Source organism: Nomascus leucogenys, chromosome 15, assembly GCF_006542625.1.
Source record: "Nomascus leucogenys isolate Asia chromosome 15, Asia_NLE_v1, whole genome shotgun sequence".
Taxonomy (NCBI): domain Eukaryota; kingdom Metazoa; phylum Chordata; class Mammalia; order Primates; family Hylobatidae; genus Nomascus; species Nomascus leucogenys.
The window spans coordinates 32,547,774-32,565,212 of record NC_044395.1 but is presented as its reverse complement, the minus strand read 5'-3'; positions in this window follow the sequence as shown (position 1 = coordinate 32,565,212).

The window sequence follows — 17,439 nt, the reverse complement described above, 5'->3', positions numbered from 1 at the left end:
TTTCTCCGTTCCCATTGCTGTGATCTTAACATAGGCCGTGATCTATTCTTACCTAGACTATGAGAATAGTCTCCTAACAGCTCTCCCTATGTCTAATCACATCACCTTCCAATGTGTCCATCATGCTGCTGCCAAACCCTGGAACTTGTCAGGCATGACCTCTCAGTCCTGTCACAGCCCACTTTCAGAGCCTCATTTGCTTCCACACCGACTCACATACTTCGGCACATTGTATTTTCTTTGCTTGGTATTTCCTGAGAAATTCCTGATCAAAGCCATGTGTCAGCTTCTCTGGGAAGTCTTTCCCTACAGCCAGAAAAAGGAAGTCACTCCTTCCCCGCTGCTTCCACAGCACTCTCAATATTGCCCACCATGTGCTAGGTGCGATGGATAATCAATGGGAATATCAAGGAGACAAATTCCCACCGCCTGCTCTCAAGTAGCTCACCATAGACAGAAAAAGAAATCACTAATTAGAAACCATTGTGAGGGCTGGGCACGGTGGCTCACACCTGTAATCCTGGCACTTTGGGAGGTTGAGGCAGGCAGATCACCTGATGTCAGGAGTTCAAGACCAGCCTGGCCAACATGGCAAAACCCTGTGTCTACTAAAAATATAAAAAGTTAGCAGGGCATGGTGGTGGGCGCCTGTAATCTCAGCTACTCTGGAGGCTGAGGCAGGAGAATCGCTTGAACCTGGGAAGTGGAGGTTGCAGTGAGCCAAGATCACACCACTGCACTCCAGCCTGGGTGACAGAGTGAGACTCTGTCTAAAAAAAAAAAAGAAAAAGAAACCATTGTGAGAAATCTGTTAGATAGGCGTGGCCGGGTGTGGTGGCTCACGCCTGTAATTCCAGCACTTTGGGAGGCCAAGGCGGACAGATCACGAGGTCAGGAGATTGAGACCATCCTGGCCAACACGGTGAAACCCTGTCTCTACTAAAAATACAAAAAATTAGCCGGGCGTGGTGGCGGGTGCCTGTAGTCCCAGCTACTCGGAGAGGCTGAGGCAGGAGAATGGCGTGAACCCGGGAGGCGGAGCTTGCAGTGAGCCGAGATCACGCCACTGCACTCCAGCCTGGGCGACAGAGGGAGACTCCATCTCAAAAAAAAAAAAAAAAAAAAAAAGGGATAGGCATGTCTTGAGTGCGGCAGATCCAAGGACTTTTACTTACCTAAGGGACCCGGCAGTCATTAAAGAGGTGGTGGTGATTTGAGTTGACTTGTGAAGGATGACCAGAGCTTCATGGAGTATTCCAAGGGAGAGGGCCTTACAAGTAGAGAGATGAGTAGTCAGCTCTCCACATCCATGAGTTATGCATCTGTGGATTCAACCACCTGCATATGGAGAATATTTGGAAAAAAAATCATATCTGTACTGAACATGTACAGACTTCTTTCTCATTCTTTTTTTTTTTTTTGACAGAGTCTTGCTCTGTTGCCCAGGCTGTAGTGCAGTTCGCCTCCTGGGTTCAAGCAATTCTCCTGCCTCAGCCTCCCGAGTAGGTGGGATTATAGGTATGTGCTACCACGCCTGGCTAATTTTTGTATTTTTAGTAGAGACAGGGTTTCACCATGTTGGCCAGGCTGGTCTCGAACTCCTGACCTCAAGTGATTCACCTGCCTTGGCCTCCGAAAGTGCTGGGTTTACTGGCGTGAGCCACTGCGCCTGGCCTTTCTTTTTATTATTTTTTAAACAACAGTATAGCAGCAATTTACATAGTATTTAAATTGTAGTATGTATTATAAGTAATCTAGAAATGGTTTAAAGTATACAAGAGAGGCCAGGCATGGTGGCTCACGCCTGTAATCTCAGCACTTTGGGAGCCTGAGGCAAGCAGTCGTGGTGACGCACACCTGTAGTCACAGCTACTCAGGAGGCTGAGGCACGAGAATCACTTGAACCCAGGAGCAGAGGTTGCAGTGAGCCGAGATCATTCCACTGCACTCCAGCCTGTGAGACAGAGTGAGACCCTGTCTCAAAAACAAACAAACAAAAGTATACAAGAGGATGTATGTAGGTTATATGCAAATATTACACCATTTTATATCAGGGACTTAAGCATCCTTGGATTTTGGTATCTGCAGAGGGTCCTGAAACCCCGATGGATACCAAGAGACAACTGTATTTGCAAAGGCATAAAGGCTTGGGAAGGTTTGGCATATTTGGAGAATTAAAAATAATTTTGTATGGCTGTAGGACAGGGTGTGTATGATAAAGCAGTGGAAACCAGGTAAAGAAGATCATTAAAGGCCTTACCAGCCAAGGTATGAAGTTTCCATTTTATTTTATACAAATGTCTATTATAGAGTTAAGGATTCCAGGTCATTCCATCTTCATATCACCTCTGATACCTAACATCATGCCTGGAACACAGTAGGCCTCCTCTTTACGCTTTCTAAACTGATTTAAAATAGTTTTTGTCATCTCTTAAGTGATAAAATCTGGGAAAATAGAGTTAAAACTAAAGTTAAATCTAATACATTTGCAAACAAATTTCTTATTTCCATGTGTTTGCTTTCATTATTTTAATACCCAAACAAATCCGGATATACAAGAAAATGAGCTATTACTTTTTCACTTTAATTTTATGTTTCTCCATGGTGTAAACATTTTAAAAATCAAGTTCGTATACTTTTGCAATTTAAAAAAGCTTATGTTTTGTTAATAAAAAAAATACAAGCCTAAATATTGAAGGTAAAAAGTGATTTCCTCATTAATTTACATTCCCTCTGAGATTTATTGCACAGTAAATTAGTTAATTGCAAACCTTCTAACAATGTTTTACTCCATTATAGATTACTTTGGAAAAACAAATTTGATTTTTCCCTCTTGAACAATGAGTGGTTTATTTTAAAGTAGGTGAAAGGTAATGTGAAGGAAAAAAAAAACCCAGCTTCACAGATGTATAGTTTAAAGTTTGCCAAGTACTTAGCGAAGGGTTACACTAACTTCAAACGGTTGGAAAGTATCATGTGAGAACTCGAAGGTCTTGTTTCTCTTTCAGCTCCCACTCTCACTCAGTCCCCTGCAAACCATCGGCATAAAGAGCAAAGTTTCAGAGATCACATCCCCTAGTGGAGAGCAAATGAACAAAAGGGGAAAGGGAGACACGATGAATTGCACGTGCGCTATTGTATTTGCAAGCGGGTTACCTTGTCCTTGGATAACAATTTTATATTCCCCGTGAGTCTGAGACTCTGTCTGTGCTCTGAATTATTATGTTGCTCAATTCAAGCGATGATCCAAGGCCAATGACAGTATACCGAGCTATCATTTCTTGGCAGGTTGAATAATCATGTGTATATTTTATGTTCCTTATAAAAGTTAGGCAATATAAATATTGGTGATATGAAAGTTGATATTTTACATAAATTGTCAATTGCTAGTCAAACACTTCAAGGTTTTTTCTTCATGTGGTGGGGCTTTAAAATCTCAGCAGGGAGTTCTTTGAGTTTGAAGCGTCTCCCCTAAGCTTTCCATTTCAGACACTGTTTTTTTCCAAAACAGGTCTCAGTGTGTTGGTGTTTCCAAAGTGCAGATGATTCCTGTTCTTATTTTGTGGCTCTTCTTGCAGAATGCTATCAGCCCCAGATCTAGGGTAGAGGACAGCCTTGATTGGAGCCTTTGCCTGTTACAATGCATGATTCCACCACAGGCCAGCTGTGACCATTCCGCCCAGTGACAGCGTGGTTGTCTTTCCTCATAGGTGAAGGAGGTGACTTCTTATGGGACATGATTTCTGAAGCAGAAGTTTACCTGAGGTTCCTGGAAGAAATGTTTTCCCCACCTGTTGGCTGCCTGAGTATTAACATTCCAGATGCAAAGCTTCATTCATTCTATTAAAATGCAAATGAGCCCAACAGAGTAGTAAAACAGTTTGCTGCTAGAAGTTATTTACAATATAGTAAGAGTAACACTCTTATTCACCCTAAGCACAGGTTTTAATAAAAAGTGGAAGGGATTGCAAGGGTATTGAGATCTCAGCAAGAGAAGGAAAGGGAAAAGGTTGGTTTAAAAACAACATTAATAGAAGACATAGCATATATAGAGAAAAACGCAGGCTGTGCATGTTCAAGATAACTTTCATTACAATTTTGCCTAAGCCAGGATGAATGCAAATGTTTCAGTTTTAACAGACTGGCTCATTCATTGAAAAAGCATTTATTGAGTGCCTTCTCAAAAAAGAATGATAATTAGATTTTTTAAGTTATGAAGAAAATATAAAACAAAAACTAGAGAAATATATGCCAACATTTTTCCAATGGTTCTGTTGTCAAAGTAGAATTAGAATATAAGTGCAGAGTTAAATTCCATTGTCTATCAAGAAGTAATTGTAAAGGAGTTATGTCTAAAAATGTTATCTTTTCAGTGATTTTTATTCTGAACAATCTTCTGCCTCATATACATTTTGGATCTGTGATTTGCAACCACTCTTTTTTGGTGGGTCAAGATACCAGCACTGTGACTTTAAGAAGTTCATCATTAGTATGCATTTAAAAAAATGTACCAAGTTAAGAAAAAAATAGAATAAATGTACATCTGTCTAAAGCAGGGGTTAGCAGAGTACAGCCTGCAGGTCAAATCCAGTCTACTGCCTGTTTTTTTGTTTTTGTTTTTGTTTTTGTTTTTTTTTGACTGGAATGTTAAGATACGTTTTTAAATGGCTGCAAAAAAAAAAATCAAAAGAATAACACTTCATGACATGTTAAAAATTGTCTTAAATTCAAATTTCAGGGGCTGGGTATGGTGGCTCACACCTGTAATCCCAGAACTTTGGGAGGCCAAGGGATCACCTGAGGTCAGAAGTTCAAGACCAGCCTGGCCAACATGGCAAAATCCCGTCTCTATTAAAAATACAGAAAATTAACAAGTCCATGTGAAGTGGCTCACGCCTATAATCCCAGCACTTTGGGAGGCTGAGGAGGGTGGATCACGAGGTCAGGAGTTCGAGACTAGCCTGGCCAACATAGCGAAACTACATCTCTCATAAAAATACAAAAATTAGCCAGGCATGGTGGCGCACGTCTGTAGTCCCAGCTACTCGGGAGGCCGAGGCAGGAGAATTGCTTGAATCTGGGAGGTGGAGGTTGTGGTTAGCTGAGATCACACCACTGCACTCCAGCCCGGGCAACAGAGCAAGACTCCATCTCAAAAACAAATCAAAACAAAAACAACAAAAACAAATCAACAAATCCTGAAACCCTTCTTCTAGCATTCCCTATCTACATTTTCTGCATTATTTAGCTTTATAGTATTTCTCATTAACACAGCCTACATTTTACATATTTTTTAAAAATTGTGTATCACTCCTTATTAGAATATTAATTAAATCCCAGGGATTTTTGTCTTTGTTTACTGTTGTATGCTGGAACCTAGAAGAGCATGTGACTCCTGTATATTGTAGTCAGTACTTGTTTGTTGTGTGTGTTAGTGGCTGAGCCAGGGCTCGTTGCAGACCTGCTTCCATGGTCAGGGAAGCTGGCAAGATAATGGAATGAATGTGAGATTTTAGCGTCATATGGGTTTGGGTTCAGATTCTAATCCCAGCCTTTAGTAGCTGTTGTAATTTGGAGTAGATTTCACCCAGATGTCGGTGATATAAACAAGGAAAATGTTTATTCTTATTATTCTTTTGTGATAAAGAGGTCCAGCGTTGATAGAGCAACTCCACAGTCATCAGGGACCCAAGCTTGTTCCACACCCCTTAGTATATGGTTTCCAATGGCCAGGCATGATGGCTCATGCCTGTAATCCCAGCAGTGGGAGGCTGAGGCTGAGGATTGCTTGAGCCTGGGAGTTCAGGACCAGCCTGGACAACATAGCAAGACCCCATCTCTACAAAATTAAAAAAAAAAATTAGGCCGGGCACAGTGGCTCACACCTGTAATCCCAGCACTTTGGGAGGCTGAGGCGGGTGGATCACCTGAGGTCAGGAGTTCGAGACCAGCCTGGCCAACATGGTGAAAACCTGTCTCTACTGAAAATATGAAAAATTAGCTGGGCTTGGTGACGGGCACCTGTAATCCCAGCTACTTGGGAGGCTGAGGCAGAATAATCGTTTGAACCTGGGAGGCGGAGGTTGCAGTGAGCCAAGATCGCGCCATTGCTCAAGAGTGAAATTCTTGGGCAGCAAGAGTGAAACTCCGTCTCAAAAAAAAAAAAAAAAAAAAAAAACTTAGCCGGGAGTGATGACACGAGCCTGTAGTCCTAGGTACTTGGAAGGCTCAGGTGGGGGATTGCCTGAGCCCAGGGGGTCAAAGCTGCAGTGAGCTGTGATCCTGCCACTGCATTCCAGCCTGGATGACAGTGAGACCCTGTATGAAAAAAAATAGAATATGGTTTCCATTCTCAAGTTTTTTCTTGGATATGGGAGCTCAGTCATGATGTCTGTGTTGGGGTGGGAGAAAAAACTCAGTTTCCTCTATTTAGTCTTCCCAGTGACTTCTGCTTCTCTCTCAGTGACTATGAGTAGGCTGGGAAATGTAGTAATTAGGGTGGGCATATTGCCAACCCAAATAAAACTTTTCTCTGTTGGTAAGAAAAAAGGAAAGTGTGGTAATAGGTAGATGACTAGTAGTCACTGACATAGTAGCTGCCTAACTTGGGCAAATTACTTAATGATATCTACCTTGTGGATTGTATTAGATTTCCAGGGCTGCCATAGCACATTACTACAAATTGGGTAGTTTAAAATAATAGAAATTTATTCTCTCACAGTTTAGGAGGCCAGAAATCCAAAATCAAGGAATCAGCATGGTTGCTTCCTTGCCAGAGGCTCTGAGAGAGAAATCACTCCAGGCCTCTCTGGGTCTCTAGGGATTTCTGGCAGTCCTTGGCCTTCCTTAGCTCATAGGCCCTTCACTCCAATCTGCCTCATCTTCTCTGTGTCTGTGTGTGTTCTTCTGTCTCTTACAGTGACAATTTCCTTGGAGTTGAGGCCCACCCGCCTCCATGATGATCTCTCCATTCTTACCTTAATCGCATCTGCAATAACCCTATTTCCAAACACAGTCATATCCTGCAATTCCAGGTAGACGTGACTTTCTGTGGGATACTATTCAGTGTACTACATGGAGTTAGTATGATAATCAAAGACTCTGGGTATAAAGTACTGGCATAGTCTGTCATATGAGGAAAATAGATCTTTTTTTACTGAGAAGTCAGTATGAAACTACATGTAAATCACAAAACTCTTTTTGGAAGTTATAGCATGAAATGGGGATAGCTTTTTCTGCCTTTTTATACTTGTTTATATGTAGCTTCTTGCACATATCATAGGCATTGAGTTCCATTAACTGAGTTAAGCCTGAGGATTGCATTTGGAGAAAAGTAGGTGTTGGACTTAAGCAACATCATTCATCTGTACCGCGATGAGGAATGTTAGGAAAATGAGTCAAAGTGCATGCGGCAGTTGCATTTTGGGTTGCACGCCCTGCTCAGAATCATTCCTCCCTTTCTAGGAACTGCCAGCAGCTGGGACACTCCTAGCAGACTGCCCAGAGGCCATAGGTGATTGGTCTATGGATGAATCCTCATCCTGGCCTATCAGATCATTTTTTTAAAAAGAGACTGGAATTTTGAACTACAGATGTAAATAGGGGGTTACGGGGCCTGAGGCTATTTGATGCAACCTCCTGTTTCTGCTTCCTGCTTACTCCAAGGGAAACCTACATCTTTCTGATTAATTTGTGCTTTGGGGTTTGCTGAAGCTGGCACAGGTCATTTTCTGCAACTCAGAGAGCCTTAATTAGTAAAATACTGAAGTTACAGGATAGTAAACCCAAAACACAAAGAATAGTAAACAGATATATCTACTTTCATATGTTTTCTATTTAATTTTTTTGATCTTGAAATCGTTGACTAACGGCACAAACCTGATTTTAAAGCAACCTTTCATTTCATGGATAAACATTAGCACATTAAAATGTGCCAGTAGGGGACTGGATGTGGTGGCTCACGCCTGTAATCCCAGCACTTTGGGAGGCCGAGGCGGGCAGATCATTTGAGGTCAGGAGTTGGAGACCAGCCTGGCCAACATGGTGAAATCCCGTCTCTACTAAAAATACAAAAATTAGCCCGGCATGGTGGTGCAGGCCTATAGTCCCAGCTAATCGGGAGGCTGAGGCAGGAGAATCGCTTAAACCGAGAAGGCAGAGGTTGCAATGAGCTGAGATTGTATCACTATACTCCAGCCTGGGCAACAGAGCAAGACTCTGTATCAAAAAAAAAAAAATAAGTGCCAATGGGACCAAATCTTCCTAAGAGGGTCAGTGGACCTTTAAATAGCAAGACTTTGGTTGTTCTGAACTCCAAGCATATGGAGCTAAATAGCCAGAAAGATGCCAATGAAGCTGGCACAGCCATTAGGATTTCTATTCAGTTCTGCATGTTCCTTTACTATCTATTATTTGGCTTGAAAAATCTAGGGCCCAGACTATAAGAAAGACAAAACAGAATGGAAGCTAAGATGGCCAGTTTTTATAGTAAAAAATCTGTTCCAAGGGGATGGGTTAACACTTTCTCTATTTGGAAATAGACAAAAGTAAATTAAAGAAGAAAAAGCCACACAAGGTATTTTTTTTTCTGAACATCTGTATTTAAAAATTTGTCACTGCATTTTGACTTATTCAAATTGTTTAATATGATATTTGTTGGTTATATTTTTAGTAAAATAGAATTAAAGGCAGTTTGTATTTTGGCAACCTATTTTGTTCTGGTATCTTGGAGAGTGGAGTGAGGGGAAGATGATCTGAGAAAATTCTGGCATGGGGAGAGATGAGGAATGGGAGTTCTTTTTCACCTTCTAGTGTTCTTGAGAATGCATCTCTTGGGGCTCAGGAAACAATACCCCAAATATGGCACTTTGGCCTGCTGAGTACTTTGATTTTTTTTGTTTATTTTTTTGAGATGGAGTCTCACTCTGTTGCCCAGGCTGAAGTGCAGTGGTGTGATCTCGGATTACTGCAACCTCCACTTCCCAGGTTCAAGTGATTCTCCTGCCTTGGCCTCCCAAGTAGCTGGTGTTACAGATGCCCACCACCAACACCCGGCTAATTTTTGTATTCTGAGTACTTTGAACTAAAGGAGATTGGAAATCCTCAGAGGCAGTTTAAGAAGCAAAGTCTCAGTGGCTCACGCCTGTAATCCCAGCACTTTGGGAGGCCGAGGCAGAAGCATCGCTTGAGCCTAGGAGTTCAAGACCAGACTGAGCAACATAATGAGACCACATCTCTACAAAAATTTTTAAAAATAGCTGAATGGGGTGGCGCATGCCTGTAGTCCCAGCTACTTGGGAGGCTGAGGCAGAAGGATCACTTGAGCCCAGGAGGTTGAGGCTGCAGTAAGCCCTCATCACACCACTGAGCTCCAGCCTGGGAGACAGAGCAAGACCCTGTCTCAAAAACAAACAAAAAACCCCCCAAAACAAAGAAGCAAAGTGTTTCTCTGATCTTCTCCCACCTGCCTGTTTCCCATCCACCTTTCTTCCCTGAAGTGAGTCATAGAAACCATAATTCCTCTTCCCCACTTTGGGTCATAGAAATTAGAATCCCTCTCCCTGCAAAGTGAGCCATAACATCTAGAAAGGTTATTCTCCCCCTTCTCCCTTGAACACCCTCATTCCAGAGGGGTCCTGCCTCGTACCCGGGAGGGAAGAATGCTGCACAGAGAGGCCAAGAAGAATCTGAACGGACAGGATTTGCTGGGTTTCGCTCCCCAGTCTCTGACTTTCATCCAATCACATTTCTACATGGCTGTCCATTCTTCGTCAAACCTAAGAATAAAAATAGAAAGTTTTTTATGGGTCTTTGGGTCTTCTTTTCTGAAGGCTCCTGTGTCATCGCAAAATACTTTGATTAAATAAATGTGTTATGCTTTTCTCTTGCTAATCTGTCTTTTGTTATAGGAGTTTTGGCCATGATCCTTATGGTGGGTGAGACAAAGAACTTGGAAATGGCGTACAAACAGATAGGACTACCTCCATTATCGTATGTAAGAATAGGAATTATGGGCCGGACATGGTGGCTCACACCTGTAATCCCAGCACTTTGGGAGGCCAAGGCCGGTGGATTGCCTGAGGTCAGGTGTTGGAGACCAGCCTGGCCAACATAGTGAAACCCCATCTCTACTAAAAATATAAAAAATTAGCTGGGCATGGTGGTGGGCACCTGTAATCCTAGCTACTTGGGAGGCCGAGGCAGGAGAATTGCTTGAACCCGGGAGGCAGAAATGGCAGTGAGTCGAGATCGTGCCATTGCACTCCAGCCTGGGCGACAGAGCGAGACTCTGTCTCAAAAAAAAAAAAAAAAGGGTTATTAATCTTATTAATCACATGATGGAGGCTTTCTGGGGAGAACAGGGTGGCTCCCAAGCAGGTCCAAGCATGGCTTGAGAGAGCAGGGAAAGAAGATTGACTCTGCTTTTACTGTGATTAGAGGGTAGAGTTCTTACTTGGCCAAGGCTTGCATGATTTGAACTCACTTTCAGTGCCAAAGGAGGAAGCACTCAGGATTTCTTATCACCTCGCCCAGAGGTGGGGCAAGGAGAAGGAAGTTGGGAGGGGGCGGGGCTTGAAAACTGTCAGCAAACATCAAAAATAGAGTCAGACTATGAGAATAAAAGAGTTGAAAAACCTCCTGTTTACTTTTTTTCTCTTTCTTTGAAATGGAGTCTCACTATGTTGCCCAGGCTAATTTTGGAACTCCTGGATTCATCTTTTCTACATTAAAAGATAATTTTCATTTAAAAAAGGGAACAAGTAGCTTAGTGTATTGTATTTAATTTTGGTCTCCAAGTTTGAAACACTGAACTGTCAATTAATGAAGTCTACACTACTGCTATGGGGCTTGGGACTTGTCTGTCCCTGGTTAGAATGTTTCACTAGGGAGGAGATCTCAGAATCTATCTTGTTACTGTTAAATAGTAGCGGGCACATAGTAGACATGTTACAAATATTAAATGGATGGCTGGTGGATAAATGGATGGATGAGTTCAAGAGAGTTGCCACTAGATGGCACTGTTTATTTGGATCTGTGTTGCAAATTTTCACAAGCATCTGAACAGTCCAGGGGAAGGTGGTGGCTATTCTTCGGGATGACGTCAGCCACGTATGTCTGAATTCCCCTGATCCTGCCCCATTATGGCTGCTCCTTCATCCCCCCACCAGCCCTCAAGGGGGTTGAGAATCATGAAATTTTCTCCTGGGAAATAATCTCAGGTATTATCTATTCTATTGCAACTCCCCAAATTTTCAGGCTAACAAAATGGGGGGGCAAGCCGTGAAGCACTGCAGTGGGAGTGTAGTAGATGTCAGGAATTGATTTAGTTCAGATGTCTCAAACTTAGGAGCCAAAAATAACAATAATATGCTGAGCTATTTGTTCATTCACAAAAAAACAAAAACCAAAAAACAAGAATTTCCTGCAGCGGACTTAACGCCTGCATCCTGCACCCACCATGATCCAGCCCCTGCAGTTACCATGCCCCTACCCCCCCAACCTCCCCCGACTTCCATCTGTTGTAGCAGACCCAGAAGGTCCTTCCCTAGACTTACATCTAATATTTATGTTTCACTCCCAGAAGCTGTAAGTATCCCTTGCTTTCTGCAAATCGACTAGGTCTGCCATTTTCATCCTTAAACCTGACCTCCTTGTCCATTTGGCCTCAGGCCCAGCTGACCTGGCCTTGTTTTCCTCATCATAAGTGACAGGTTTTTAAAATCTGAAACATTCTAGCTGCAAATCCCATTACTGCCTCCATAGAATCCGGTGGTTTTAATTTTATCTAATCCCAGCATTTAACAGCAACTGGGCAGCTCTGCTGTATCCGGGCCTGTGGTAGTCTCATTATCATGCATTTTAGCAATTACTCAAAATGCACCTTTTCACATAAAGAAGAGTAAGTCCAAGTCCAATCTAGCCATAATTCATTCACTCATTCAGTAAGCATTTACTACATGTATATTACATAGAACCGGGTTCTGTCATTGTTTATAAAAATAAGGCATTTCCACTCCCCAAAAGTAGACATGTAATCAGATAAAGTACAATCAAGTACATTAAATGCTTAGTAGTATAATGAAAATAAATAGCAGGGTCCTTTATTAGACTGAAATGAAATATTATTCTGCAATATAGACCACTGCAGCTCTGAGTTTTTATCTACAATATAAGAATGCTAAACTCTACCTCCCAGGCTAGTATGAAAACTCAGAGTGAATGTGGATATATAAACATAAAATTTCCTCAGTACAGCTCTTGGCCTACAACAGGTGTTCAATCAGTACTGTTCCCTTCTCCTTCTCTATAATAAAGGTATAAACAAAATTTTGTGGGAACACAGAGGAGGAAGCTTGTAAGAGTTTCCTGAAAACTCTACAATCTGAAGCACAGAAAAAGAAGAAAGTTGTAGGCAGGGGGCAAAGTAAATAGATGCATCAGCTGGGTCCTCCGGGAAGCAGATCTGAGACAGCATTAGTGCAAGAGGCTTAGTGGGAAGTAATGCCTATGAAAAATGAAAGAGACTGGAGAAGTGGTATTGAGTGGAAAAGCTCAGACAGTGTTGCAGATCTGAGTCTCTACCCACCCAACAGAGAGCTCTGGAGCAATATTGCCTGTTAGAGGAGTCCTGCATTTTGCAGAAATATCCAGGCCCTGGTGCCCCTCCAGGAAGAACATGACCTTAGCTAAAAAGTGGCAGATTCTGGAGGTAGTAACAGCAGAGGCTGTCAGCTCACTGCATTCTCGGCAGTTGAGCAGCAAAATTTTTTCTTGAAAGGAGATCTGAGGGGCACACCTCTGTGTCTGCCACAGTATTTTGTTCTACTTCCTTCTGAGACTTATAGAGTGCTAGTATGTCCAGATGCCGTGCCAGGCACTTTTTTCATTTATTCTTGCAACAGCTCTTTGAGATGGATAAGATCCCCACGTTTCAGATAGGCAAAGTGTGTTTCAGTCTATACTCTTCCCCAGTTGCCTGCTTAAAACAACGTCAGTGGTGGTGGTTGTCTCAACCAGCAGAAGTTACTCCAGGGAGTGAACCTAACACAAGATTTGGATGCAAGGAGACACAAGCTGAGGGTAAACTAGTCAAAATAGTAGTGACCACGATGGTTCAATACTCTTGAAAGAGGACTTTCAAAGATAATAATACATGGTTCAATTACCTATGGTGTAATTGGAATCACGTATTTCCCCTACTTGGAATTTTCCGTGGCTTTCCATTTGTCTTAGTCATGTCAGGTTGCTCTAACAAATTGCCATAGACTCAGTGGCTTAAACAACAAACACCTGTTTTTCACAGCTTTCCAGGCCAGGAAGTCCAAGATGGAGGCCCTGGCGGGTCTGGAACTTGGTGAGGGCCAGCTTCTTGGTTTACAGATGTCTATCTGATTGTATCCTCACATGGCAGAAAGCAGGGAGAGAGGAAGCAAACTCTCTCCTTTATTTTCTTATAAGGCCACTAATTCCCATTCATGAGGGCTCTACCCTCAAGACCTAATCACCTCCCAAAGGCCCCACCTCCTAATACCATCACAGTGGTGGTTAGGCCTTCAACATATGAATTTTGGGGAGCATAACATTCCTCTATAACACCATTGGACTCAGAATAAAGTGCCTTATCATGGCCTTCAAGGCTCTGCTTGACCTGGCCTTGCCTGAGCCTCTAACCCAATGCTTCTCTTGCCCCCCAGGGGACATTTGGCAATGTCTGGGGCCTTTTTTGGTAGTCACAGCTTGGGGTGGAGCAGAGGAAGGTGTTACTGGCATCTGGTGGTACAGGCCAGGGATGCTGCTTAACATCCTACAATGCACAGGACAACCCTCGACAAATAACCATCCAGCCCAAAATATCAGCAGCGCCGAGGCTGAAAAGCCCGGCTCCCTCCTCTCCTACTGCTTCTCTCTGCTCATTGACTCCACTCCAGCCGCTAGCTCAGTGCTAGAAGCTTGTCTTCCCAGCGCACCTCTCATGTTCACTCAGGTCTCAGCTCAGGTGCAACTTCCCCAGACGCAACTTCCCCAGACAGGAGGCTGGCAACCTGTTCAAGGCATGTTCCTCCCAATCTCTCCTATTCTCTTTGCTCCCATCCCCCTGATGTCTTTCTCCATGACACCCACCATGATTCACAAATCCAGATTTATTTGAACTTTGTTGTGCTTCCTTCTTGCTGTACTATGAACTCCACACACTATATTTTCATCCATTGGTAGGTGCTAAGCATATTCTATGGGCTCAAAACATACTTGAGTGAATTAATAACATTTTCCAGAAAATGCCTTGGTTTGGGGAAGCTAAATTCCAGATGCATTTAGAGGGAAATTTCATTGCAGTTTAGTTACAGTGTGGCATTTATCGTTTATTTTATTACTGATTATCCAAATTTTTGGCCATCAGCATTTTTTCAGAGACTGCCTTATAATATTTGCTTTGCCATGGAGAACACCTAATTATCTCGATGGCCTTTGTTGCCCACCTGCCCACCCGCCTCCTGTACTCCCCCTGACTACCCTGGCAGTCCTCCTGTTCCTCACAAGCACTAGGCTCAGTCCCCTCCAGGGCCCCGCACTTGCTGTTCTCTCTGCCCCTAGACCTTCCCACATGGCTCACTTTTTTCGGATCTCAGCTCAAATATGAAATCTTCCTGGTTTACAGAAAGCCCAGATGGGCTTTCCTGAGCATCTCTCTAGAATCATCACTGCTGTCTCCTTCCTATCCCACTGTCTTTTCTTTTGGAGCATATCCACTATTCACTTGTGCACTGTCTCTTCAACTACAATGTCTGCCTACCGAGGGCAGGACTTTGCCTGTCTTGTTCATGGCATCCCCAGCCCCCAGAATAGGGCCTCTGGTAAAGACTGTTGAGTGAAGAGTTCTGGGACACAGAGAAAGGTACACAGCAGGAGTGATAAGGATGAGCAACCTCTGTGCAGCAACAACTGTCCACCCTCTAAAAAGCTGCTTTCAGAAAGGAAGGGGCAGATGGTCCAATTTTCTCCAGTAAATGCTGCTACCATCTTCTCTGCTAGGAAGCGCTTTTTTAAAAAAATTTAATTTAATTTAATTTGAGATGGAGTCTTGCTCTGTCGCCCAAGCTAGAGCACAGTGGCATGATCTCGGCTCACTGTAACCTCCATCTCCTGGGTTCAAGCGATTCTCCTGCCTCAGCCTCACAAGTGGCTGGGATTACAGGTGCCCACCACACCTGGCTAATTTTTGTATTTTGAGTAGAGACAGGGTTGCGTCATGTTGGCCAGGCTGGTCTTAAACTCCTGACCTCAGGTAATCCACCTGCCTTGGCCTCCCAAAATGCTGGGATTACAGGTGTGAGCCACTGCGCCCGGCCAGGAAGGGCTTCTTTTGAGCCCAACTTGGATGAATTTCTCATGTGTCCTGTGATATCTCACTGCCTCCTCAGCACACCACCTTGTTATTCTTACAGAAGGTGTGGTGCCAACAGCAGTGAGTGAGGCTACCCGAGCTTCTGGTGGGGAGGAATATTCTGGAAACAGAAGGACACAGCTAGAAGGAGTTACAACTGATCTTGTATTCTTGGTCGTAACTCTATTATAGTCTTAGGTCTAAGTCTCAGAACTATGAAACACTCATAGGACATTCTTAATGTCCTTAGAAACTAAGAAAAACTTAGGAAGACTTGTCATATAAGGGAAGAGCCAAATTAATGATGTTCACAGTTCTGAATCATGTCAAACAGATAATCTTCATAGTGGCGTTTTACATTTTCTCACCATAAGATGAGGACAAAGATACGCTGTACTGTTCAGTGCAGGGAATGCAATTGGAAAAAACAGGAGGATAATTCTTCTTCAGTACTTTCTAGTCTTAATAGGGCCGCATTTTCTTTTGTTACTAAATGTACAACGTCACATCTTCTATTCTTGTTGCCAGATGAATGTGATTTAGCACAATACTATCCTGTCAGCATTTCTATGTAAATATGAGTCAGTAGTATTATGCTGAGCTGGAGGTTAACTATAAAGTAATTAACCACAGGCCTGGCACGGTGGCTCATGCCTGTAATCCCAGCACTTTGGAGGACACAGTGTCTCATGCCTGTAATCCCAGCACTTTGGAAGGCCAAGGTGGGCGGATCACCTGAGTTCAGGAGTTTGAGACCAATGGCCAACATGGCGAAACCCCGTCTCTACTAAAAACACAAACATTTGCCGGGCACAGTGGGCACCTGTAATCCCAGCTACTTGGGAGGCTGAGGCAGGAGAATTTCTTGAACCCAGGAGGCGGAGGTTGCAGGGAGGTGGATGTCACAGTGAGCCGAGATTGGCCACTGCACTCCAGCCTGGGTGACAGAGTGAGACTCTGTCTCCAAAAAAAAAAAAAAAAAAGTAATTAACCACAAAGACAATTACAGTTTACGTAGGTGTTTACAAGTCTGAGACGGTGGGAAAAGTTGACCTTTTTTTAAAAAAAAACCTAACATTCCCTGAAATATCTTGACCTTTTAGAGCTGAACTACAATATATGGTTTCATACTTAAGATGAAATTATGCTCATATTAACATCAAAATATCTGGTTTATTTTTTGGACTTTCCTAGTCTTTGCAGTCATATTAACAAAACGAAAGAAAAGTAAAAAGTAAAAGTAAAAGTACCATGCAGCTATAGATTATGTTTGCATTTTTTTTTCCATTCTTTTTTTAATTTTATTTTTTTAAATTTTACTTCAAGTTCCAGGATACATATGCAGAATGTACAGGTTTGTTACATAGGTATACATGTGCCATGGTGGTTTGCTGCACCTGTCATCTAGGTTTTAAGCCCCGCATGCCTTAGGTATTTGTCCTAATGCTCTCCCTCCCCTTGACCCCCACCCCCCGACAGGCCCCGGGTATGATGTTCCCCTCCCTGTGTCCATGTGTTCTCATTTTTCAGCTCCCACTTAGGAGTGAGAACATGCGGTGTTTGGTTTTCTGTTCCTGTTTGGATTTTTTACTTTAAAACAACCCATACAAACCAAGCCATCACTGTCAGATTTTGCTTTCTCACCACTAGAAGATGCTAACAACACCGTTAAATGTTTCCAGTGTGACAAGCTATGAGAAGAAGCCCAGTGAGCTCATGGGGAAATATATTCATCTGTTTATTTTTGCCAAATTTACTGATAGTAGTTTGATTTGAAAAAATAACATATAGCAATCTGTTTCCTCTCTAATGGGAAGGCACCTAATTATCCATTTTGTTATTAATATTCGGTCTAGAAAAGTGATAAAAATAATGCATAAAAAATACAATTATCTCTAGATTCAAGTATACAAAATAAACTGATACGTTCTCTTAGATTTAGTGACAATGCTTCTCGAAATTTGTACCAAGATAAAATATCAGACAGGTGACAAAAAATGAATGGATAAGATGTTCATCTCAGCATTGTTTAAAGTACTATATAATGGCTATATTAC